This window comes from Triturus cristatus, chromosome 2_2, assembly GCF_964204655.1.
Source record: "Triturus cristatus chromosome 2_2, aTriCri1.1, whole genome shotgun sequence".
Taxonomy (NCBI): Eukaryota; Metazoa; Chordata; class Amphibia; order Caudata; family Salamandridae; genus Triturus; species Triturus cristatus.
Window position 1 is genome coordinate 1,035,843,000 of NC_140582.1, and position 25,971 is coordinate 1,035,868,970.

Consider the following 25,971-nt stretch of genomic DNA (forward strand, 5'->3'; position numbering starts at 1 on the left):
AAATCGCTGTATAGTATCGCACAAATACAAGTGCAAATCCTCACTGCTGAACGCCAGTGTAAGAAATTGGGTCACTTATTGAGGGGTGTGAAACCCTTCTCAAGCAGCAACCACAATTCTTCTCAGGGTAAAGACACAAGCAAAATGTAAATTAACCTGTGCTGAACCCTCTGGTAGCTCGGCACCGACCAGTCAGGGTTAAGTCAGAAGCAATGTGTAATGTATTTGTGCAACATTTCAAACAGTAACAGAATGAAAACACACCAGAAAGAAGCCCACCACAGAATTAGAAAAATAAATAAAACGGGACCAAAACAACAGAAATCCAATCAGGAGGACCAGAGATATTCAGTTTTAAATATTATAGCAAAAATATAGTCAAAAGGTAAAGAGCTAACAGTGTGTATTTGGTCACACCAGACAGGGACAAAGTCACTAGTTTAATCCGACCATGGTGGAGCGTGGGCTGGCTACAGGGACCTAACTTTGGCCTGCTGAACAGCGTACCTTAAATCCTGGTTTGCAGAGCGTTACGAGGATATGCATTGAAGATGTGGCATGCAGCAGAAGCAATGAGTTGGTTCACAGATGCAGCGAAGGTTCAGTGCGTGATCCTGCAGTGTCATTGTCGAAGATTCAACTGGGGAGGGTTTTCGATGCGAAGTACGAAGTCGAGGACGCGTCGCATAGTGAGAGCGATCCATCGGTTCCGAGGCACTGGGAGGCTGTGATACAGAGTCCGGCATCGTCGTCAAAGCTGCTGTCAGCAAGGGATGAGGGGGTCTGCACCAAGGATGTGTCCTGCAGTGGAGGTACTGATGCGGTGAGAGGCTGCGATGCAGGTCTTTGAGGTGGTTCCGATCCACGCAGCAGCGGCAGTGCATTGGTTTTGCTCATTGTTTCACCATGCAGCAGAGAAGATTTGTCAGTTCTGCTGAGCCAACAGAGGCTAGCAGAGCACCTTAGGCCCACTTCCAAAGCTACAGGACTGTCATGGCACCACTTGACAGGTTGGGTTCGCAGATGGCGCAGTCTGGGTGATGGGTCACGGTTGTTGGAGCCTCTGGGGTTGAAGGTTCAAGAGATGCAGGTCCAGTCCTTCTCACCCAGACAAAAGGACAGCAGGCAGCAGGTCAGCATGGAAAGGTAGGAGCAAAGCAAGGCAGTAGTCCAGTAAGGCAGCAGTCTGGTAGAGTGGCAGCCATTCAGCAGCTTAGCAGTCCTTCCTGGCAGAATATCCACAGGTCCATAATTGTACTCAGGAGCTGGTGTCTGAGGTCCAATATTTATATCTAGTTGTGTCTTCGAAGTGGGGGAGAAGTGTCTAGAGGTTTCTTTTGGCATCCTGCCTTCCATGTCCTGTTTTCAGACTAACTACGGTGGTATAGAGCCCATTTGTGTGGAGACAGGACACAGTCTATTCAGGTATAAGTTGAGCTGCACCCAGATCCTCCCTCCCATCCTGCATGTGGTGGCCCATCCAGACAGGCCTAAGTTTGCTATTGTGTGTGGCTGTCTTGGCGAAATACACCAAGCTCAACTATCAGATGCACTCTGTTATGTTAGCCAGATACAGGCTACAGGCACCAAATGGCTAAGGCAGGAAATGCCAACTTTCTAAAAATGGCATTTTCAAAATTGTAATTTTAAATCGAACTTCACCATAAACTAGGATTTTTTGTTACAGTTCTAAAGACACCAAACATGAACTTGTTACCTGCTCCCATTTGGAATTTACAGATCATTAAATGTAATAACGTAACCCTAATGTTAGCCAATGGGAGACGTAGACCTTGTAGTAGTGAAAAACAAATCAAAGGGTTTTTCACTACCAGGACACGTAAAACTTAAAAGTACATATTCAACTGTTTTAAATATATTGCACCCTGCCCTATAGGCCATCCAGGACCTTCCCTAGGGATGCTTTATAGGTATTAAAAAGGAAGGATTAAGCCTGGAAAACGGTTTATACTTCCAGTTTGAAATGGCAATTTAAAACTGCACACACAGACTGCAATAGCAGGTCTGAGACATGTTTAAAGGGCTACTTAAGTGGGAGGCACAATCAGTGCTGCAGGCCTACTGGTAGCATTTAATTTATAGGCCCTGGGCACATGTAGATCCACTTTACTAGGGACTTCTAAGCACTTTAGCACTGGTGGTTAGTAGAGGCTTAAGCCTGTCTCTGGGTCACATGGCTGGCTGTGGGTGACAGTTGGACATTGTGTATTCCTCCTAGAAAAACAACATATAATGGGAGCGTAAGTGTGACTGGATGGGCGACCACTGGCAGGATGGGAAGGAGAAGCTTGGCACACCCCTACTTACACTTCAATAGGCTATGTCCTCCCTGCTCACAAAGGACTGCATACCCTCTGTAGTTAGTCTGGAGCCAGGACCACAAGGCACGGCAGCAGTGCACTTCAAAGCTTCTTTTTACTTCAAAGGCGCAACTGTGTATAAAAGAAGGACCTCAGACACCACTACTTCAGTACAACGACCTATGTTTACTCTGCCAGGAAGGGCTGCTGTGCTGCTGAAAGGACTACCACTTTGCTGAACTGCTGCTCTGAAGCAGCGGCTGCCCTGCTGTATTGACCTGCTGCCCTCTTGCCTAGGTGAGGACTGGACCCCAGAACAAGAGTGACTCCAAGGGCTACTTGCCTAGCCTTGTGATCTGAAGCCTCAGGGACATATCAGGTTTCCATTAACCTTGGATCTGCACCTATACTCTGCCTTCTTTGAATCTACCCTGCCAAATGGTGGCACCCCAGTTCAGGATCATTTGTAGTGAGCTTAAGGTACTTTGCCAGGATATGTGGTACCAGCAAAACTGACACATCTTCTCTGCTGCATGGCACCAAATCGAATGGAACCAGCGCATCTCCGCTGCTGCATGGCTTAGACCCATCACAAAGACCCGCATCGCCCCCACCACTGCATGATGCACAGGCCCTCGCATCCCTTGTCGATGACAGCCTCGATGAAGGCGCTGGACTCCTCGTCCCTGCGTTGCAACATCTCGAAACCGACACATAGTTTGGCTGCAGAACGTATCTTCGCCGCAGCTCCTCGCACCGCTCAACAATCCAGGATTTAAGGTATTTTGTTCAGTGGGTCTACCTGGGTCCCTATAGTGGTTAGCATGAACTTTTGACTTTGTCCTGGTCAAGTGTGACTAGATATCCAGTTGCCGCTTTGTGCTTTTTGGTGCCATTTTTACTAAAATCTTTAAAATTGAATAACTCTGATTCTAATAATTGGATTTTTGTTGTTTTGGTCTTGTTGTATTAATTAAATTAGGCTTCACTTTTTAAGTCAAGCCTACAGTGCCTGCACTGCAGGATCATCTGCTGTATGTATTTTGTGGGCTCTGGAGTACTGCCGCACAACTTGTCTGCTTCCACTCTGCTTTCTGCATTTTTACAGTGGCTGCAGGCTTGCCTTAATCTTTTGCTCTTTGCTTCACCAGCACTGACAGCAGAGGTGCAAAAAAGGTATGCATTTACCTGCAGGTGTCTGTGGCATTACTGCACCATCTGTGCCCCTCCAGAGTCCCGGTGCATGCTCTGTGACCCCCCTCCCCAGCCCAATCGACCTGCAGGCCTCTCATTGTGGCCCCAGCCGGCTTCTGACCTCCAATCCTAGCATCAGCAGTGCTGATGCCTCGCTGCTGCCTCCTCCTTGCTGTTCCCTAGCCCATTATGTCACCTCTTCGATGAAACACCAGCGTTTTCAATGAGCCCTGGCTTTGTTGGCGCCATGTTCTCACTGGCGCCGCTGCAGAGGATCACAGAGGAGGGGGCTTAGGCCCAGGAGCAGCAGCAGGTGGCAAAGTAACAGCCTTGCTTCAGCAGGAGCTCCCTCCCTCCTCCTCCCACTTTATATTGTGCGTGAGGGCTACACAAAAACAACCTTGTCCACTTCTCCTGCTCTGCCTCCAGCACTGGTCCCCCTTTCTCTCTCTTCCTCTTCTTCCCTCTCTTTCTGTCTCTGTCTCTGTCCTCCTCACTTGCTGAAAACCGTGACTTCAAGAAACTGCTCTTACCCTCTCTTTTCCTTAATTTGTTCCCCTGTGAAATGGATCCAAAAATAGAAAGAAACACTTTTGCTGGAAATGTCAAACTTTTTCCAAAGTACAGCCTCGGGACAGAGAAAAAAAAAATCAAAATACCAAACAGAGACAGAGTGGTAGCAAAGTGCCCAGATAGTTTTTATTCACATCCAAACACATCAGCACCACTTCAGAGTTTGGCAGTGAAAAGTGCTACTTTCGTTTTCTCGTCTTTCTGTGAGCAACATTGTTTTCTCCAGGTGGATAAGTGTGCCATTCCTGGCAGTCCTGCAACTGGTTGCTGTATGGAGCAGAAAACGTTTAATGTGATCCAAACCAGCTGCTTTCCTTATTTTACTTTATAAAGTGTGTCCGTGGCTCTGTATTCAGAGATGTGGTCTTTTCAAACCATACTGCTTGCGTTTTGACAGTCCCCTTCTCCTCCTCTACCTCTGGCAGCTGCCCCCTCCTCTTTCTCTTTCTTTCTCTACCTCTTACTCCCTCTCGTTCTCATCATCATCATTATCTTTATTCCGATATTATCCATTAAAGTACAAACATTACTCATAATCACATACATAGTCCATCATCATTAAAATATAAAAAAATTAAAATCATTAAAACTAATCAGTTAAAATATTACTAAATTATCCATAACTTGATATCATCGACGATGTTAAAGTGACAGTGTGCAAAGTGCAAATATTTCACGGAAGAGCAGCTAAAGACGGGCAAATCCTTAAATCTCAGAAAGGTTACAGTTAGCAGCATTACATGAAAGTGCAGGTGTGCATAGTACAAAATGTAAATACAAGCAGTACAAAGTCCAAAAATACATATTGTACAGCCTAATCCAGCAAGCATCAATTCATAGAAAAACGTGAGCGGATGGCCATTTTCAGGAAGGTGCACACTCGATATGTTATATCATCATCTTTAAGCTGGAAAATAATTTTGTATGCAACCTTAAAATCCGTTGTGCCCTTTGCCCTGAAAAACGGTGTCAATAACTGCATACTATATTTTTGATAAAAAGAGCAAAAGAACAAAAAGTGTAACATAGACTGTTTCCCTGAGTTACCACATGGGCAAACCAAGTTCTCAATATTAGGTTGATAACCTATAGGGAAGCACAACAGATACTTTATTGAGCCCGATATAAGACGAAAAAGAAGGCTTCTCTCCTAGCGAGTAATATCTCTTAAGAGATGTATGTATGTATGTATTTATGTATGGCATATTTGTATAGCGCGGACTGTCACCCGAAGTGTATCCTGGCGCTTTTAGACAGTTATACCTACACCACACAAAACATTCGGAGCAAATTAAGCATGCCTAGGAAAGAGAAATGTTTTTAATTCCTTTCTAAAAGAGGAAAACTCCCCAGAACTCCCCAGAAGAGATAACCGCGGCGGGATGCCTGGCTTTCACCTTGGGGATGCCCAGTACGGGTTATCTTACAGGGAAAAACCAGGATGGGTTCCCAATGCAAGCGCCAAGATGCCCGTAGGGTGATAGCTGCGCTCTATAAGTACCTCAATCAATCAATCAATCAATCAATCAATCATAAAGGAGATCCGCCCTCGCCTGTCATTAAAATATATTGTTTCACAGATACTTTGGCGGATTCCTGGGCATATCTCACATCCCCGTAATATTGATATAAAACTTTGCAGACAATCTTTCCATCAATTCCATCTAGTTGCTCAGGATTATTAAAAATATGCTCTAGATTGACCGCAGTCAAATTTGCCCGTACTTGGGCCAGCCAAGGGATATCACCGCCCTTATCACATATTAGACAATCTGTTAGAATCTCCCTTGTTAATAAGGCTGCTGGATTTTTCCAAACCTTTAGCCAAAATAAAACAGGGCGGGACCTAATATAATCTTCCAAGTATGGCATTCTTAACTCGTTATGGCATACAAAGGTAGACGATAAAATTGGTAGGCCCAAAAGTCTCCTGCAAAATCTGTTTTCTTCGGCATGGACACTTTTCAAATTTATATGGCCCCAAATTTCAGCCCCATAGGTCATGATTGGTACACATTGTGTCCTATAGATTTTAAGTAGGGACAGTACCACCTCAATTCTTTTCGGTTGGGGGAGGTTTATTACTGAGTTTATGGCTCTTGAAAATTTAGTCCGTCCATAAGCCAAATATGATGTCCAGGACCCATTATCAGAAAATTGTAAGCCCAAATAAGGGAAAGTGCGAGTGCATATGAAAGAATCAGGGCCCAAGGTAATAGTATTAATGGAACATTTCTTAGGGCCACAACACATTAAAAGAGATTTTTTTAAATGTGTGCAAAGATCTAGATTATTCATAAAAACTGCAAATCCCCTAACTAAGATTCTCAAGGCATTAGGTGTTCGGCCCATTAAAACAGCATCATCTGCATATAGTAAGGCGGGCAGTTTGTTACCATTAATAATAGGGACATCGGTGGTTTGGTTAGACTGGACATTATAAAGTTCATTAATATATAAAATAAATAAGAGTGGGGCGAGAACGCACCCTTGTCTACTGCCTCTCCCAACCACTATGTCTCCTGACACTGCCCCGTCCATACTTATCCTTACCCGGGCCCTTAAGTCCCTATGCAGATATGATAAAAAATACACCAAATCTTTATCTAACCCATAATCTAGAAGGCATTGCCAGAGCCTGGATCTATTAACAAAATCAAAAGCGGACGAAAGGTCCATAAATGCCAGGTAAAGAGTACTGTGTCGGGCGATAGTGTATTTCCCTATGATTAAATTAAGATTCAAACACTGTTCCACAGTACCAAGATGACTACGAAAACCCAACTGACATTTATTTATTATGTTTTCATCCTCTGCCCAAGTTCTGATCTTGTTAAATAGAACTCTCCCCAATATTTTAAGGGTGTTATCGATTAGGGAAATGGGTCTGTAACAGCTTGGGTTCGATCTATCTCCTTTTTTAAAAATGGGGATAATTACAGATGTGGACCATGTGTTTGGGATTTTTGTTGTGATTAAATTGTTAAAAACATTAAGTAGCAGAGGAGCCCAGAACTCTAGCCTTGATTTTATAAGGTCAATAGGCAGCCCATCCGGGCCTGGGGCTGTATTTCCTGCACTCTGGAATATTGCCTCCTCGACCTCAATCAAAGAAATTTGAATTTGGGTAGGCATAACATTTTCCAGGGTGTCTTCGCATTGGGGCGGGGAGGCATATATTTTCGAGAAGTGAGCAACCCACACTTCACTAGTTATATTGCAACTTAGGGGGGTAGATGTATTCCCAAAAGCTCTCAGGGACTTAGTAGCAGACCAAAAATTGTTTGTATTATTAAGTTTGGCAGCACAAGCCAGGTTATTCAAATACTCGTTTAAGACCATGCCGCGCCTTAATTTTATTACACTTTTATAATTGTGCCTTAGGGTTCTAATAAGAATGGGATCTCTAGGGGAAACTGATAAAGCTGCTCTGAGATCCCTATTAGCCCTATAGCAGGTGTTGTCAAACCACCTAGGGTCAAATTTGTGTAGGGCTGCCGGTCTGGAGATCAGTTCCTTAATGCCTACACATAATAGAGTAAAAGCAGAAACTGCCTCTGGGTTGGGGTCAGCCAAAGTGAGACAAGTCTCACAGAGAGATGGATACGTTTTTACCATCTTCTGGAAGACCTCCCTACAATCCATACCCTTCCATTTAACTCTTAAACTATCAGTTGAGAGTTCTAAGTTTCCCGCTCTCAGTTCTCTTCTAATATTTGGTTGTGGGGCTACCCTTGACGAGACCGTAATAGGATTAAGATCTCCAAAAGTGGATGCCCTGACCTCTGCCTCAACTAAGTAGTCTTCTAATGATGGAGATATGAAGACATAGTCTATAGTTGAGGCTCGTCCTAGGCCTCTATAAGTGGGTAATGGATTATCATTAGTGTTTGCAGCTGCAATATCCATCACATTTAAAAGACTGCTACTTGATAGGTGGTCTAATAGCTCATGTCCTCTCTTGAATGGGTTGGGTGGAATAAATTGGGAAGAACACCCAGTAGTTCCTTTTCCTATCTTTACATTAAAATCACCCCCCAGGCATATCCCTGCCAGTTTGTACTTTCCCAATAAATTATCCAGATCCTGAATAAAGTTAAAAAGGTGAACAAAATTAACATTTGGTGTACTTAAGAAATCATTATTATAAAAATTAATAAAACAAATGGAGGCCCCCCTTGTGTAGATCAGTACTTGGAAATTAACATTCTCGGTGGGAATTAGTTTTACTCTACCACCTGAAGCGATGCTGACCCATATTGATAGACCCCCTGAAGGTCTGCCATGTTTAGGATTAGGGGAAATAATATTAAAACACTCATACCCATCGAGATATAGCTCTTTAGTTGCCCAGGTTTCTTGGAACATAAGGATGTCAAATATATTTATCATTTTTGCCCAATCTTCTATATTTAATTTTGAGGCCAGACCTGCCACATTCCAACTCAACACCTTCAATATTGAGTCAGAGCAATCAATTAATTGGGTCATTTCCACCCCAGGGCTGGTATTAGAAGTCTCCTTGGGTACCGTATAGACCAATCCAGTAGTTTGAGTTTTGGGTGAAAGTCAATCAAGTGTGTCTAGGTCAGAAATAGCCAAAAATCTACCGACTGATAAGAAGGGCTGAGGAGTGGACACTGTATAGATGGTGGTTTATAGAAGAAACCAAGGGGTAATGCACAGATGTTTGTAGAGGATAGGCAGTTGGTCTCTTTAACTGCTAATATGGATCTAACGGTCCTAGGCCGGGAAAAATTAATAACAATGCAATCGCCCCTGATAGTTTTCACCACTGCAGGTCCCACCCAGCCTACCCTTCGTACCATTAAAATGTCATGTATATCAGACCTCCTATACCCTTTGTGTTTAGCCATCCAGTCCACACATTTATTCCGCAGTTGTTCCCAGGACTCTGGTTTGTTTTTCTCTAGTGGGGGTACCCCTACAAGAGTTAGCACATATGGGCAGGATGCAGGGGGTAAATTTAAAACATCCTTGTTTGGTTCTACATGCCCCCTGGTGCCAATGTCAACAACACTCGTGCTAACTATCGGACCATCTTGGGAATCATCAGGGTTTACATTTTGTGTATTGGCAGATCGAGTGTATAGCTTAGAGGCTAGGGGGTTTCTCGTTTTTTTATTAGAGTCAAGGGGAACAGGCAACGACTTTACGGTTTGGGGCACTTGTCGAGCCAGTTGCACATTCTGAGGTGGATTTTCCAGGGTGCTGACCTGTCGAGCTGGCTCATTGTGTTCCCTGCAAGGTGGTGTTGCCTTAGTAGTTAGGGATTCCAGGCGATCTAAACGCTTCCATAACTTATCAAAAGTTTTATCCACAAGCCCTTTAACACGATCATACAATGTGTCAACTATAATATCTATAGCAGTATCCCCAAGTGTGAAGTTAGAAAAAGCAGTCTGCGTGGACTTCGTCTGAGTGGAATTACTTTGGGTATCCACATCAGCTAGGTCAATTAAGGCACTACTGGGGATTGGGTCTGCGGGGACCATGGGGCCCTTAATCCACGTGTTTAACGTTGTACGTTGTGAGTTCAAGTGTGGGGGCTGTTTTTGTTTAAAGCAGGCTGGTTTCACCACCTTCTTCTTATTTCTCGCTCCACTTACTTCTGGGTTAGGGGTTGTGTCCAGGTTGGCTGTAGTTAATGTCAATGAAACAGTTGGGCTACACCCAGATTCAAAATTTGCAGTTGTTCCTATGGAGCCAAACCCTTCCATGCCCAGCGTGTTCTCTCCAGTGGAGGTTTGAGGGGAATGTTCAGTGATTCTCTGTGTCAGTACCTCTGGATCGCTTATATCAGTTTGTGCTTCACATTGGATCTTTGTGGGGCCCAGGGACAATCTTCTCTCCGTCAGCTCGATCTCGGTGCTGACCATATTCACCGCCCGCTCCAACATAGTGTCTATGGATGTAATTTTGCGTGCTGGGGTAATAGCGCTGCATTTGCCCATAATGACAGAACCCCCAGACATCCAAAAAGTACCAGAAGAAGAAACACACCACTCACCACTACAGGATACAGTTGTAGTTTTCGCTCTGGTTGTTAAGGGAATGGCCCGGCCCGGACTCCCTCGGCCCCAGACGGCCACAGACGGCCCACCCTTTGCCCGGGCTTAGCCCAGCGCCCGCCTGCGTCCCACGAGGCGTTCCACATTCTTCTAGCGCCTCCGTGCGCGGCGGGAGCATCACGAGTGCGCCGGTGGTCCCCGGGACAGCCGGGAAATGTAGTAGCTGGCTGTTGCCCTCACTGCGTGAGAAATGCGCCGGAAGCTCGGCCGTTGCCATTGACCTCACGGCCTCCTGATCACTCCTGGTCACTGCCGGTATGTTTCTAATCCCTCTCTTTCTATCTCTGTCGCGCTCCTCCTCACTTGCTGAAAACCTGTGACTTCAAAAAAAGGCTCTTACTCTTTCCTCTCCCTTCCTTCATTCGTTCCCCTGTGAAATGAATTTAAAAAAAGAACGAAACCCTTTTGCTGGATATGGCGTCCTTTTCTCTCATTTTTCTAATCTAAAGTGCAGCCTTGGGACAAAGAGAAAAAAAGTTTACAAATACGGAAAGTAAATAAAGCAAGACAGAGTGGACGCAAAGTGACCAGATTGGTTTTATTCACATCCAAACACATTAGAGCCACTTAACAGATGTTGTCAGTGAAGCACTACTTTTGTTTTATTCATCTTTGTAGTGAACAACATTGTTTTGCTTGGGTGGGAGAGTGCACTGTTACTGGTGGTCCTGCAATAACTGATTGAAGTATGAGTAGAAAACATTTAATGTGATCCTTTTAAGCTGTTTCCCCTATTTTACTTAATAAAGTGTGTACCGCAGCTCTGTGTTCGGGGATATGTCGCATCTAGGTGTTTATAGTGGGGCCCAATTGGGTTGTACCTGAAGGCCGTGCAAGTTTCTCTCAGTGGGGCATTATAGTGTTCAGTGGGGGGGAGAGGATGTGGCACCAACTCAGCACCACCTCAACATCAGCACAGCACCAGTCAGTGCCACCACAACACCACTACAGCATCACTGAGCCCTAGTGCAGCACCATCTCAGCACCAGCGCAGCACCATCTCACTATCAGCACTGTTTATGGTCGTTCCCCCCATAACAAAAAAAGCTATAACAAACAAGCATTAGAATAGGCAGGATGAATTTGCCAGCATTGAAAGAACAAAAAAACTAGAAGACATTTCTTATGTTAATTCTTATTTTAATAGGGTCGTTCAGTTCTACATAATATCTTCATGGTTATATATAAAATAACAAAATGCTTACAGCACTTTTTTATTATAACTTTTCAACATGCTGCACAGCAGCCACACTGCTCTACACCATAGACTAAAGACATTGGCAAAGCCAATAGCTCTGGCTAAAGACTTATAAAGTCCCAAAGGCGAGACCTATTGGCTATGCCAATGCTTGTCTAATATGGTGTGGGATTCTTTTTGTGTGGTGGTTTCACTGTCTTACTGTTTCAAGTGTTGCACAAATACTTTACACATTGCCTCTAAGTTAAGCCTGACTGCTCTGTGCCAAGCTACCAGGAGTTGAGCACAGGTTAATTGGGGGTGTGCTTGGGCTTTACCCTAACAAGGATTGTGGTTGCTGCTTGACCAGCGCTCACACCCCAGTCAACCAGTAACCCAATTTCTCACAGTTATTTATTTGTTGAGGATGTTTAGACGCTCCAGTAGGGATAATTCCATTGCCAAATCATAATGGAGTTTGCAATGTACCTAACCTCAAGCAAAATATGGGGCAGGCACTCTGTTACTTCTTCATTCCTGCCCCATCTTCATTCCAGCTCTGTATACTGCTCCTTAATCTATGTCTAAAATTAACAGTATTGGAAGAATGAGCTTTGTATAGCCATTCCTGCCATTCTATAGAGTCATTATAGGTTCCCAACATAGTTGCCACACAAAGTCAGGTTTAGAGTCTGGAACTCGTCTCTGGATCAAGGTTTGATTGGTGTTTTCCCACTGCTGTTTATGCATCACATGTGCGGTTTCAGTGTATATATTGTGAAAGTAATATAGTGTCTGCTATGTCGAAAAAGGCCTGTTTTGTGGCCAAAACGCTTTCAGTATGGCAAACCACATCTGACTACATTTTTGCAATGAAATTCCGAGCGGGGTGGGTCCTGTTTTTTATCCTGGAGCAGGTTTTGGAGGAATATATATTCCCTTTAAGATATAGCAGATGCCATATTAATTTCACAATATGTACGCTGAAACAGTACATGTGATGCATAGACATGGAAAATTACTACCAATGTCGCTGCCATTTGCACAGATACTACAAATGTCTGAATGACTCCATGAATGTTATTGAACAACCAAAACATTATGCAAGTGCAATTGGCTAGCAACCTGCCCCTTGAAATTTCAAATAGTGAGGACCTCCAGTAAAATACCTTGTACCAGTGTCAGATCATCAAAAATAAACCCCATCAAACGCTCAATAACAAGGTTGTACCCATTCACAATGCTGGAATACAAAACATAATGGGTCAAATTAACATGTCAATGCAGACACTTTCCCAGAGGTACATAATTTCCGAAAGGGCATGATTTTTCACAACATTGAATAAAAATTAGCTTACTTCCTATGGCATTCGAGTACGCAATAAAAGACAATAATCAAAAGTACAGGGAGAATAAATTAAACTGCTGGGAGTCGCGTAGAATAATTACCGAGAAATGAATGTATTAGGATGCCGGCAGTGCTTAATTTGGGCCAGAGCTTTCCGGTACTGAGCACTGGCACTTAATTGGTCTCCGGTGTTCGGCACCGGCACCTAATTTTCAAGACCACACTTAGGGCAGTCTGCCACAAGGTGGCACTGGTCATGTAATTTAGAGATTAGCAGTATAACAGTTGTTTAGGAAAAAAATATACATTAAAAAAATTACTAATACCTGCCTCCCCAGCCATTCCTTTAGCTTTGGGGATCTGGAATAATCTGAACTGTCGCATTCACATGCGAGAGAGATGGTCAGTAGTTGTTTTGGCAGCGATGGCAGGGGCGATGGGTGGTGCAAGCTGCAGTGGCCTCCTGGTCAGAGCCCTGGCACTTCATATTTTACAAATTAAGCACTGGATGCCAGTCATAATATGCACTCTTACAAGTATCTTCCATGATCTCATTGGGCATAAAAGTTCCTCACTAAGCCAATTAGTTAACTCCAAATGCGAAGTCCTTTAGGTGCGCCAATCACTTCAGGTTTGCTACACACATCCCTTACACTCATTTCATGCTTGCCGCATTCTCAATTAATCAGTGCTGTCGAGCAAATTTCTATGGAATCGACAACTACAGTATCCCTTGCTTGCCACCATCCGGCAACCAGTTCATCGGAACAAATCGAAAGTGTATCGAGTTCCGTACATGGAGCTTTAAGGCTGCAACCCCTCTCCCAGTTGCCATGACTGCTTTGGCATCTGCTCACCTGTCGACTTCGGCGACCTCCAACACGCCGGCTTCAAGTCTTTTGGATTGGCATTAGCCACCTTGGTGTTTCTAAGGGTGTTGAAAAATGTACTCCGGGGTGTCAAAGAGGTGGTGACATTCCAAGAAGATATTCTCGTGGTGAAGATTCGGTCAGCCATGACAAACTGATGCATATTGTGTTAAAAAAAGTTGCAGACGTTTGGAATAGAGCCAATGTGAATAAATGCGAATTTGCAAAACAAAGCATAGAATATTTAGGCCATGTCATCTCAGAAAGAGGGGTTGAACCTAGGCCTGATTTTCTTGGTCAGCTTGAGAGTCTAACCCTCTTGTGTTCCTCATAGGTCCATCAAATGGTTCTGGCAAGTGTATAATCCAATAATCACTGTGTATGGAACTACAAATGTATTTCTGGCTGGGTGCAATGTCTAAGTCAACACCAGCCTCTCTGATTGAGGTTCAACATCTACCATGCCTCACCTACATGAGTTAGTAGCCCCACAGAAAGTACGCTGTGGATGCCACTGCCATATCTCCATCACCAGTCTCATTCTTGGTTGCTAGGATGATCTGAGATCTGTGTGACCCTGAGGACACTGCTCAGTTGTGGTGTGATCCAGTTTAGGTCCACGATGATCCATCCCCTACCGGGTATGCCAGGTCAAAGGCCATAGCGAAAATCTCCTGCGCACCCAACTCCAGGGGTGCTCACAGAGCCTGCCCTGCGGGTCTGTCCTACTCAGAGGATCCTTCAAATGATTTGTCTACAAAACGTTGACCTACAGTTTTGATGACCCAATGATAACGTTGCTGGCCTAATAAACCTTCCCGTCGGTGCTTCATTGCCATCTCCGAGTACTCCTCTCGTATTTTAAGGGGACTTTTAATATCATTGTTTTTGGTTTCTTTACTATTTGTTACCGGATACTCTAGTCAATCACAAAGACACTTTTGTTACTTCAGTTATTCATCTATGATTATCTTCACGGTATTCTTTTGCAGACTCTTATAGCCCCGCAAACGTTCTATCTCTGATCCACATGCTCTTCAAGTTCTCACCACCTCTCTTTCTGTGCTTTGCTGAAGAGAGACATAGGTTGGTAGTTGGACAGTATTTTTGGATCAGTAGATTTTAATTCATGATGTGGGTGATGGTGTGTCTGAGAGGACCAGCAAAGGTACCTGAAAAGAGGGGGATGTAGATCAAATCAGTAATATCCGTGACAAGATGAAGGAAGAGCTGTCCCAGGCATGCAGCAAAACATGGGTCAGTTGGCGCATTGGATGCCTTTGTTTTAATGGCCAGGTTTAGGGCCCCGCTGTAGCGTCCAGGGGTGGGAATAAGGTACAGATAGCTTGGACATGCAGAAGGTATGTAAGGGGTAGGAAGGCAATAAGAAAGTAATCACAAGATTTTGGCAATGTTGTATTTGAAGCATAATAATGGCCCTATTTTGAAGTTGATAGGCGGGGTAAAGGCAGTTAGGGTGGCAGAGGACTTTATGACCGCCACCATGTCTTTACTCCAACTATCACGTTTAGAGTTCATCGTCTGCCCTGCGGTGAACTGTATGGGTTTGTATAAACCGGTGTCAAGATGGACAGACAGAGCCATTTAAAAGTTTGATATGCACATTGACATGTATGTAAATTCCTGCGTGTTCTGATGGCAATTCTTATCAATGAGTTGTTTATTTGTCACTCAACAGCCTTTCCTTGGACTTTATTTTTATCAGTTGATTAATTGAGCCTGTTCCTCTGGACATGGTCGGCTTACTGTTTGCTCTCCACTTGGCCTGCCCTTCACTGCTTAGAGTCTTCACTCTATCCTCATGGTTAGCTTCTGTTATCTCTTCTTTTGGCGGTCGCCTATTACCTGGGATTGCAGCGGTGTAGCAAGGGTGCCCTTGGCCAAATTGCAAGCAATAAAAATGTTCCCCAGATGTTAGTTAGGTAATAAAATAAAGCATTAATCAATTGTCAATATTTAATACAAGCCGCACTTTTGAAGCAATGCACCGAGTAGCGTCTTTAGCAATGTTCTACTAACTGGTGTGGTACCACCATCATGGCTGGGGGCACATGGTCTCCATTGACAAGAATTGGAGCAGGGGTGACCCACAGAATGACACGCTGATAGCCTGGTTGATCTGGATGCCAAATTCTTTGCTTTGGTGATTTTGAAGGACCTACAGGAACGGGCTAAGCGGGCAAATATAACTCCCTGGTTCCAGAAAGGGGTCTGTAAAAATGTCAGAACTGTTAATAACATTGTGACAATAGCGTTTGTAGTCCATAAGACCATCAGCAATAAAAAAAAATCTCTACATGCGGGTTTTATCGATTACAAAAAAGCATTTGATAGAATCAATAGGGCAAGTTTTTGGTGAAAACTGAGCAACTGGCATTTTCCCAAAAAATATTAAATCCAGTCATCGCTTTATATTGTAATAACTGAGTTCAAGTCAAACTCAGCAACGAAGACACTTTATCTAAGAGAATCTGCATAGATAAAGGGCTAAAACAGGGCTGTGTTTTGGCCGCAATTCTTTTCAATTTATTTACTGTCAACATTGAACCAGCTCTGAAAAATTCAAAATCATGCCCGTTGAGACTCAACGGCCAATCCCAACAGATGATGCAATATGCAAATGACACAGCACTGTTGGGCTTCTCTGCAATTGGTCTCCAATCGTCTATTAACCACCAGATCCCCTACTGCAAGAGCAACGAGCTAGAAATAAATCCAGGAAAACAATAATCATGGAAACTAGGAGAGCATATATTTAATATGCCTAACTCATAAATACCTTAGCATTGTATTTCAATCTTCCGGCCACCAGCACTCACACGGATGCCATGTAAAAACGGACCACAGGGATAGCGATGGACTTTGCGCAGTATCGAACAACATCACAGGCCCTGCACTTTTGCCATTGTTGTAAGTTATAAAAAACAAATGTTTCCCTTCATTAAACAATGGTCTCAAACCACTCCCAGATAAATTCGGGCACCAGTTAAAAACAAGCATTGGCATAGCCAATAGGTCTCGCTTTTGGGACCTTATAAGTATTTAGTTATGCAGCACAATATCCTTGGTGCAACAACAAACTGTTGCATGGCTAAACACTTATAAGGTCCCAAAGGCGAGGCCTACTGGCTATGCCAATGCTTGCTGTATCTAGAGCCTGAATGGGCCAGACCGTTGAAAAGCATGCAGTGGTCATTTTCCATCAGTACTTGTCTTGTTCTGCAGAATATTCATTAAGATGGCTTAAAATGGTGCTGTTTGGCAAGATTGAGTTGGGAGGGGGCTATGTACAGCAAGTTAGCGCTCAAAGGACAAGGAAGCACTTGAAACGTGTAGAATTCCTTACTGATACTGAACACCCCTGTCTGGTTTTTGCTGTGAGTATCCTGGGAGCAGACTGGAGCACTCGTCATTGTAGTCAGGCAGAGAGGCCCGGCTCCCCAGTGCTTGTAGGGCTTCCTGGGCTCACTGTAGACCCCCCACTCCTGACAATAGTAGAAGCCATGAGAGAAAAGGGGCTGCACGGCTTGGACCCCGGAACGCAGAGTATTGAGTAACCGGCCTCCTTGGTGTCCTGCTGAGTGCCAATTACACTGTCGGTTAGGGGCTTGCGAAATGATAGCAAAGCAGAATAATTCTTTAGCGTGCTATCCGGGCGTGTGAGAAGAAGGATCCTTTGTGTGTGGGCGCCGGCGGCTGGGAAAGGGCTGTTGCTGTGTGAGTTTCTACTGTGTGTTGGGCTATCTGCGTTTGCACGCCGCACGTCTACAATTTGTATGGCTTCCGATCACTGTGCACACGTGTCTACCCTTGGGTGTGTGTCTGTGTGTGTGTCACTTCACTAGGATTAGTTCCAATATGTCATTGTAAATATAGGAGCCTGAATTAATAACCTCTGTATGAAAGGTGTTTTATAAGCTATTGACTTACCAAGTAGGTAATCAGACCAACAAAATATATTTCCCGTAAGGGTTTTCAGTCGCAAATAAAAGACCACTCTTGAAAATCATCACAAGCATAGGAGACATCCCAGATGGAAAACACAAAAGATTAGAAATCATCGAATAATCGCGTAAAATATTGCCCTGCATGTGCAATCCAGACAAAAACGTCCCAATGTGAACAATCGCCTGCATGAAAATGCAAAAAGGTGCAAGTGTGTCCCAACAGTTTTGAATTGCCCAATTAAGGCTGATCCTATACAGCTATAACAACTTGTAGACACCCAGGTATTGATCCTCCCCAAGCCCCACTGACCTAACAAGTCTGAACAGACCTTGACGGCAGCACTTTGGGAGAGGCCCGCCAGGCTCGGCTAATCAGTGCTCCCAGTAAGAAGGGGGGCGAGCGCACAGAATAGAGTGTGAATGTGATGGGGGGGGGCTGGAGAGTCTAAGGAATCACTGAGGGATAATGACAGTGGAGAGAGAAGAGGGACACCGTTAGAGCAGCGGAGAGAGAGAGGGAAAAAAACTTGGGAGAGGAGAAGGGAAAGGAAAAAGAGAGGAGAGAGAAAACTGGCAAAGGTAGCAAGAAACGGAGCAAAGAGGTAACATGCTAGTGGAGAACATCGGGAAAAAATAATGGGCCGCGCGGCCACGAGCGCACCGAATAGAGTGTGAATGTGATGGGGAGGGAGGAGAGTCTAAGGAATCACTGAGGGATAATGGCACTGGAGAGAGAAGAGGGACACCGTGAGAGCAGCGGAGAGAGAGAGGGAAAAAAAACTCGGGAGAGGAGAAGGGTAAAGGAAAAAGAGAGATAAGAGAAAACGGGCAAAGGAAGCAAGAAACGGAGCAAAGAGGTAACATGCTAGGGGAGAACATCAGGAAAAAATAATGGGATCGCGGCCGTGAGAAGCGCTCTGTGGTGGGGGGAGGGTAGAAAAGAGGATGAGCGGGAACTCTGGCCTATGCATCCCAGATGCCGCGCGGCCGTAAAAGTAACGGCCGCGCGGCCGTGAAAACGAAAGTAATAGCGATCGCGATCAAAGCGAAAGTGATCGCGATCGCTTGGACGGGAGCGCTGTGTAGCAAGCACGCGAGTGGTGCACGTGCAGCAGTGTTTGGTAGCTGCGCGTGTGCATGCTCACATGCACTCAAGCTTTAGGCCACAGGCAGCACTTTAAAAATCCCAACTACAAAATGTCTCTCCGAGCCAGCGCATGCGCTGGGGCTCAGCGAGACCTAAAGAATCAATCTAGACTCTTTCACCAAATATGTGTGCTCCCAAATTCCACGAGCGAACTCCAGATAAGACTAGAATTTGACCTCATAGAACAAACATTGGCACAGAGGACCGCCTTATTGAAATTCTGGTTTAAATGAAAGAAGGCTGAAGCTGGGAGACTTAAATTTCATTTGGGCAACGATCTGTTTGATCCGTCTGCATCTCCCTGGCACGTGGTGGTGCTGGGGTTTTCGGAAGACTCGAATCGAACCATCCTCTGGATCAGAATACATTGTATGGGGCTTTTAAGATGCTTTTAGGAAAGGCTGTCAAAAAGTTGTCAGTGAATTCAGTGGCATATCAGCAAGATGCAAGCTGCCAAATGTGCGATTATCGCTGGAAATCCAGCGATAATCGCACAACGTTTGGCGATAGCTTGCTGATAGGGCAAGGCAGACTCAGCCATGATATCCACCTTCCACTGGATATCATGGCTAAGTCAAACTAAAAGCAGGCATAAGGAAAGTAGCGATAACCACGGTTAGCGCTACTTTTCTTAACGCTATGCTTGTTAGCGTGCCCATTGATAATTGGAGAAATGTCGGTTAGCAACATTTCCCCAGTTATTTTGGGAAGGAACACCCACTTTGAATCTCATTAGAGATGCAAAGCTGGGCGTTCAGGAAACATGCGCTAATGCATGGATTCACGCGTTAGCGTGTCCATGCTGATAGGGCGATAAAATGATCACCGCTTTTCGTCCGAAAACGGACGCTAAAGCGGCAATAATTTTATCGCATCGCCTTGATGATATGCCCCAAAGCCATTTGGCCCTTTAATCAACAGCTCATAATTGATATCTTGCATCTTTAACCTATACCAACCTGACACCCTAGCCTTATATGTCACTGCCCTAGTTACGAACTTTCAAACCATGGCTTTTACGACTGTGGATAGGCCTGTTCGATGTAGGAGAAGTGGCTCAAAGTTGGATGCACCTGCGTGTTGATACCTCGATGTCACTTCCGCTCTTTTCCAAAGGAATCTCTGGCCCATGTATTGTGCGCCTGCCCCGGCTTTGTGTAGAAAAGATGCTACTGTCTGAATCCTATATTTAAAGAACTGAATATCCGGGTCAGCTAGGCATATGATGCAATATGCAAATGACACAGCACTGTTGGGCTTTTCTGCAATTGGTCTCCAATCGTCTATTAACCACCAGATCACCTACTGATCATTAATGACTGCTTCCAGGGCAAGGGCAGAAGGGTAGCAGTTTTGTGAGGTTCATGGACACTGTAGCCATGAGATTAGACTGACAGGGAGCCCTGGATGAACTAACCTGTGCACTATAGCTATCAATCTGTATTTATGCACTATGCACTTGATATCTGGATCTCTGTGTACCAACTCTGAGGTGAACTGGTGTGGTTGCCAGCCTGGAACGTTTATACAAAAACATTGGTGCCTCATATCTTATTAAGAATTGATTGATTTCATTCTACTTTTTAGTAGGTTTTAACACAGTGATCTTCGGTCGTATAGAATTGTCTATTTTAAACAGTGAAACAAGCATTAGGCACTTTAATTCCACATCTGTGTGTATCAAACTTGTGATACATCATTATAAGAGGCAGTAATTCAATGGCTTTGAGCCTCAGTGTGGCTTAGGATACATGAGATTTTAAATACATTTTGCTCAAGATGAACTAAACGTCATTCTGGTACAGATAAAAAAATGCTTGTCAGATTATCAGAACTTCTAGGTGTTACCTCAGGTATTGAGGAATGTCTGTTTTAAATTATTTGAATGTTTTTAAGCATCAAATAAAGACTTTACTTACTTAAAACAATTGTCAATGGGGCCCTCAGGTCCCTGGGCCGCAGCGCCACTACACCTGTTGTACCACTGATCACTACACACCTGTGGTCTCGCTCTCTTCAGTGTCAAGCAATCAATCAATCAAGATTTATAAAGCGCGGCTAATCACCTAATAGGGTATCCAGGCGCTTGCAGGTTCCTGAGGCTTATTCGAACAGCCAAGTCTTGAGGGCCATTCGGAATAGTGACAGTCGTCTGTCACCTAGCTCCACTCCCTGCATTTCAGCAGCCTCATTTCTTCTGGCTTTCTACTACCAGGCCAACTACTTTCCTAAAACCCACCCCCTCCTTGGTCTCAGCACCCCCTCTTTATAATAATGGCAGCTCCCACCCAGGGCACCTGCTCTCTCGACTCTGTTATGTTATGTTATGTGATTTGTAGAGCGCATGGCTGTCCCGGCAAAGGGACGTCCAAGAGCTGCGATACAGAGTATGGGAGGGTATTAGGTTACTACTCCTGAAACAGCCAGGTCTTTACAGCCTTTCTGAAGGCCAGGAGATTGGGGGTGTTCCTTACTAGGAGGGGCATCGAATTCCACAGAGTGGGTGCTCGTACCTTAAAAGAACGGCCGCTGATTCTTGCTCTACGGAAACGCGGCACCCGCATCAAGCGGTGATCTGCAGAACGCAGAGCACGGGTAGGAATGTAGGGAAGACATAGATCACTGAGAATTATTGGACCGTCGCCGGACAGAATTTTATGCGTGACACAGAGCGCTTTGAACCGGATTCTTTGCTCAATTGGTAGCCAATGGAGTCGGCGCAACGCACCAGAAGCAGAGCAGTGCTTCGGAATAGTGAGTAGAGTCCAGGCTGCCGCATTCATAGTGCACTGGAGCCTATTGGTCACAGATTTATTAGCTGCCAGCATAAGACTGTTACAATAGTCCAGCCTGGCCAAAATCGTGGCTTGAACTACCAGCTGGCATGTATTGGGGGCAAACAAGCCCAGAATGGGTTTGAGGCCACGTAGAATGCCAAAACATGTTCCTGCCACAGACTTAGCATGCTCCTCAAAGGATAGAGCACTGTCCATCTGAATGCCGAGGTTCTTTACAACAGTTTTAGGCACAAGGGGAGTACCCTACTCCTGCGGCCACCAACTGTCTCCCCATAAATGGGAGTCTCTACCTAATAGGAGGATCTAAGTTTTGGACACGTTGAGATGGAGACAATTCGCCTCCATCCAGCCTGGTATAGCGGATAGGTCTTCCTGGAACTTGCCCACATCCTGGCTGGGGTCATAAGTGCAAGAAAAGACCAGCTGCGTATCGTCCGCATAGGATCCCAGAGAAATGTTACGGGCTTTGGCCAGCAGGGCCAATGGCCGAACAAAAACATTGAACCGGGTCGGGCTCAGTGCTGCCTCTTGGGGACCCCGCAGCACAAAGGGTGAATCTGAGGTTGGAAAGGAGGAGAGATAGCCTGAAAAGACCTATTCTGCAGGAAGGACACAAACCAATCAAGCGCACTACCCTTGATACCAATGTCCTGCAGCCGGCGAATCAGGAAATTGTGTGAGACCGTATCAAAGGCGGCACTAAGATCGAGCAGGATGAGAGCTGTCTTATTGCCCTCATCCATAGATGCTCTTAGTTGTTCCGTTACTGCTAATAAGGAAGACTCTGTGGGATGCCTTGGACGGAAGCCATTTTGAGACGGGTCCATTATGGAATAGAACTCTAGGTACTACGTCAGAAGGCCTTTCACAAAGGATTCGATAACTTTCGCTAGGAAAGGTAACAGAGAAATCGGGCGATATTTCTCTGGTCTGGACACGTCCAGAGGAGGCTTCTTTAAAAGATGGATACCTTTAGCATGTTTCCAAGCTTGTGGGATCTCAGCATTGGAGAGGCAGAGATTAATGAGATCCAGACAACTGGGAAGGAGGCAATCCTGATGTTTAATGAAGATTTCAGGTTTGAGAGGGTCATCAGGGGACCCTGATTTTATCATAATGACCAGTACCTTAAGGCCGTCAATAGTAATGGGAGGGAGAGATGACAGTGAGTGGACCCCATTGCCTGTAAGATCTACCCTCCACGTATCTGTGGCTTCACCTGCCCCATGAAAGCCATTATAGATGCCGACCACTTTATTGATAAAGTGGGTGGCCAGCGCCTCACATTGATCATTGGAGGAGATAGAACTAACATTGGACGCCGGTGATTTCACCATATCCTTTAATAGGGAGAAGATGGTTTTAGAGGGATTATTGCTCGTAGTAATCTTATTGGCAAAAAAAGCGGCTTGGGTTTTCCGTATCTGTTTATGGTAAATTTTTCTAGCGGCTTTATATTCAGCTTTAGCTGTAGGGCAGTAAGAGCGTCTCCAGCGGTGCTCAAGAGTTTTGCAGTTTTTCCTGGCACTCGCAAGTGACTCATCAAACCACTCACGTGCCCTGGCTTTCTTGGGATGGATCCATTTAGCTGGAATGCACTTATCAAGAGCCTGGTTAATCCACTTTCCGAAGCTATTGCTATCTCTCTCTGTGTCAGAGGCAGGCATAGGTTGTGTGGTGACGGGCATGTCTCTGAAGGTACGATGATCTAATATCTGATAAAGCATTGCGATGTCCCTGAGATTTAGGGCCTGTAAGGGACACCGAGAAACATATTAAATAGTGGTCGGTCCATGACATAGGAGATGTTACAGGGGCCGCTGCCAGCAGGATGTTGGATAAAACTGGATCGAGCAGGTGCCCTGCCTCATGCGTCGGGCCGGAGACCAATAGGTTTATTTGACAGGCTGCCAGGTCATTAAGAAAATTGGATATTTCTGGGTCACTGTCAGATTCCAAATGTAAATTAAAATCTCCCAAGATAGTACAATTAGCCAATTGCACCGCAAGGCTGCTCGCCGCGTTCATGAGACATTCTTTAAAAAGTTTGGATGACCCCGGCGGCCGGTAAATCAGCAGTCCAGAAAACGTAAATTATTTCTTAAGGCCACTTTAAAAGTGTCACTTACACAATCCTGAATGGAGGCTGGATTCAAACTGCAGGTAAAGCATTCTTTATATATCACTGCAATGCTGCCACCATGCCCCGTCTCTCTGTTCACCGTCCTCATAGCAAAACCCAAGGGCACTCCCAAGGCTGGGATGGCAACTGAGTCCTGAGAGAGCCAGGTTTCTGTCAGGAAAAAAATGTCAAAAGAGTGTTCAGACAATAGATCATATATTTCAGAGTGGTGTTTAACTAACAAACAACAGTTAATGCTGCCGATGTTAGCCTGGGCCTGCAGATCGCCTGACAGGGTGCCCAGACATCATTGAAGCTGGAAATTACAGTGGTTGTAATGCCATACACCCTCAGAGGGGGACCCGTTATGGGTTCCACACCTGGATATAGCCCTTCCCTCCGAGTGTAGCACCTCACTAGAGTAAGTGATCTTAAGGGTGGGCAACTGGGCATAGTACCTGGTTCCTGGTTATGTCCAGGCGCGGATGGGCACAAACGGGCTTGCCTTTGGCGTGCCTTTGGCGCGCCCGCTGCACGCGTCTGCACTGCGGCGTACATAAAGTACCTGGGGCACAACAGGCTCCTCCTAGGTACACCTCTGATTGGTGGAAAATGAACCAATCAGAGTGCGGCACCGCCGGTCTACAGCAAACCACTTCCTGCTCTAAAAAGCTTAAGCGTTTAAAATAGACTAGCGTGACAGAAAATAGCAGAGTTTCAAGTGAGGTACTAAGAAATTAGCAGCATATTCAGTTTAAAAATCACGTTTAAATTAGCCGCAAATTCAGTTTAAAAATCACGTAACAGTGCAGCAACACATAAAACACATACCTTCCCCCAACCTAGCTCCATTGTTAGAATTATCCCCAGCCCCTCATTCTTCGTCACAGTCTTTAACTAGTTTATGGAACACATGCTTCAAATTACATCTTTCCTTACTCTTTTTTAGGTCTCGCCTAGCGTTGCAGCTCATGCGCTGCTCGCTTTGCGAGGCATGTAGTATATACTATAGCGTGGAAGTTTTCTGGAAGCTCCGCCCATCTTTTTGATTGGCTTACATCCTAACTGCTGCCTTCTGATTGATGTTAGGCTTGTTAGTCCCTCCTGCTGACGGCCATGTTGTCATTTGTATCCTTCCCTGGCTATTGGTCTCTTTACTCAAACACTATTTTCTACCCTGTGTCCTCCCCCGCCCCCTCCTGCAGTTCGTTACTTTCGCCCCCCCACTCCCTTCCCATTTCTAATGCAATACGTCTTGTGTAAATACGAGCCGTATTGATTTGCAAATGATTGTTTTCAAGTAGTGCGCATTGATTTACAGACAGGCCCGACGAAGCCGTAGGGTACTGAAAGTGACATCCCTGGGGTGCACCGGAAAAGATCCCTCGGTTGCTCCGGAAGTCTTGTTTACATTCAAATTACGTATCAGTGGTAATTTCAAAATATGATACGTATTGAATGATTATCGCTTTCCTCGTGTTTCAAAATGTACCGAACTTAAGATTTTTTTCCAAAGCGAGTGCAGAAAATGGGGGGGCTTCACTTTAACAGCGCGAATTCTCCCTCCCTCATATACGGCTAAATATTGTCTTAATCTCTGCAGATCTCAAAGATGGTCACGATATTTACACACAGCTAAGAGCGACGTTCCTTAACACATTCTTCTGTTTCTATTTTGCTCAGTACGTTTCGGAATCGTCACTTCGTCCTCTTTTTATTTCCACAGTCGTGTTCCTTTTCTGTGCTCCTCCTACTTCCTATTATCTTCCAAAGCGTGCAGCTGCCTAGTGCCAGGTTTTAGGAGCTGCTTTCCGCTACGCCAGTGGAGCTGCCTGCATGGTGAGTCCGCTTAGGACAGAACCCTTGCAATGCCCAACCTCTCCCACCAATTCTGTGGGAGTGTTATCAGCCGCTGAGAGATACCCTTAAGTGTCAATCCTGGGCTGTCACTGACTACCATCCCAAAGAGCAGTAGTCTTGGAGTTATTTGAGTTCCACTTTACCCAGCACCCCCTACAACTCATGAATGCCTCAGCTATTACCTACTTTTTGAGCATTGACTCAGTGGTGTCACCTGTGGCATCTCTTTGCCACCTAGTGACAAATGACACAGAGATAGATGAGAAATTATAATGTCAGTGGCATGTATCAGTGATTCTGGGACTGCCCCACCAGGTCTGTGAGCCATCAAGCAGTGATCGTAAAACCTCTTTTCTCAGACATGCAGAGAGCAGATATTGACATTGTAGTTAATGTTTACATGTGCTTCTAAGTGAAGAAAGAAAAATAACACTGCCCACTTCTGCTTACCAAGAAAGAACGATCGTAGGGCTGTCAACAGTGCTTAATATGTTAAAAATTA